The sequence below is a fragment of the Pteropus alecto genome, unplaced genomic scaffold (genome assembly GCF_000325575.1).
Source record: "Pteropus alecto unplaced genomic scaffold, ASM32557v1 scaffold23, whole genome shotgun sequence".
NCBI classification, from domain to species: domain Eukaryota; kingdom Metazoa; phylum Chordata; class Mammalia; order Chiroptera; family Pteropodidae; genus Pteropus; species Pteropus alecto.
The window spans coordinates 4355622-4357236 of record NW_006435837.1 but is presented as its reverse complement, the minus strand read 5'-3'; the positions used below and the strand labels follow the sequence as shown (position 1 = coordinate 4357236).

The window sequence follows — 1615 nt, the reverse complement described above, 5'->3', positions numbered from 1 at the left end:
CTGAGATGCACTGATATTGCCTGTCTTTAGCTATGTGCCCATCCAGTCACTCTCTTTTGCCAGGAGAAGTTGTGCAAACTGCCTTAGGCCTGAGTTATATACTCATCTGGGGATGGATAGTCACTGTGGTTTGGGAAGTGGGCTCATGCTAACTGGATTAAGCCAGTCAAGATCCATACTTCGAATGGGGAGTGGTGTCAATCCCACTGCAAACCATAGGGTTGAGAATAGGGAGAGGGTTGATTTCAAAAAGGAAAATTGGAGTACTATTGCAAGGAAGTGAGGGGAATACTTGCTAATCACCTGGTTTGGGACCCGAATGCTGGCAAATAATAATGGTAATAGCTAATATTTACTGAATACTAACTATGATCTAGGCAGTCAAATTGCTCTATAAGTGTATTGGTAGAGAGGATGTGTTTGGCTGCATCTAATAAGGTAAATGAAATAGCAGAAACCTAAAACAGAGGGTTGCTTTTTATCTCACAATAGGTGATATGAAGTCAGGAAAGAAGCTTCATATTGTCATTTATGTCTCAGGCTCTTCCTTATATCTTTCTGCATTATCACTTTCAGGGAGGCTGTCTTCCTAATGCACTCAAGAGCGCTCCTCCTCTCCTCCAGGCATTGTGTTTTGGTTACAAACAGAATGGGGGAAGGACAAAGAGGAAAGGGCCCAAGACAGCTGAGTCTGTTTTTTTTGTTGTTGTTTTTTTGTTGGGTTTTTTTTTTTTTTTGAAATCAGAGAAATAGCTTTTCTGGGAGCCTCAGCCAGTGGATTTCTGCTTATATCTCATTGGCCAGAACTGTGCTACATGAACACCCCCAACTGCAAGGGAACTTCGCAAATCAAGTTTTGTTGGCTGAGTCCATTGCCACCTACAACAAAATTGGGGTTTTATTGGTAAGAAAGAAAGGCAGAATGAATATTGGTTAGGCATCTATTGGTGGCTGCCACAATACATATTAACTCACTTATTCCTTATATCAACCCAGTGTGGTAGATACTATTACTATCTTGGTTTTCTAAGAAACAGGCACAGAGAAGTTATGTAATTTTCCCAAGCTCACACACAGCTGCTAAGCAGTATAGCTAGAATATAACGCCAAGCAATCTGACTCTAGAACCACATTCTATTATGGCCCCCAGGCACATCCTGACCCAGAGGCCAGACCGCATTTCTTCTCTAGGACATGTATCCATTCGGAAATGTAGGTCTCGCCTAGAAAAGGTAGTATTTGTTTAGCACTTTATAGTTTATAAAGAATTTTTCACTTAGATTATTTCATTTATATATTATCCCCATTTCTTAAATGAGAAAACTGTGGCTCAGAGAAGTTATGTAAGTTGCCTAAGATCCCTAGGTTGTAACTGGCAGAGCTGATATTTCCTTGAAATTTCAAGAACTTGCTTTTGGTCACCTTTCCTAATCTCCCTACTCTTCTGGGCACAGAAGACTTCATTTAAAAAATTTTTAAATGGCAATATTTTGTTATAGGCCCTATATTAACTTCACAACCTTTTCTGGAAAAACAATCCAGAGAAATCTTGGATCTCTCAGCAACCTGTTTTCATAGTATTCTTTTCACGTAGCCACACCAGCAACAATGGCAG

General features: G+C 40.1%; 1 protein-coding gene across 9 annotated transcripts in view; it reads left to right on the top strand.

Moving 5' to 3' along the window:
• Window positions 1-1615, top strand: part of PPEF1 (protein phosphatase with EF-hand domain 1) — a 106707-nt gene that overhangs the window by 8429 nt on the left and 96663 nt on the right. The gene's annotated exons all lie outside the window — the stretch shown is intronic.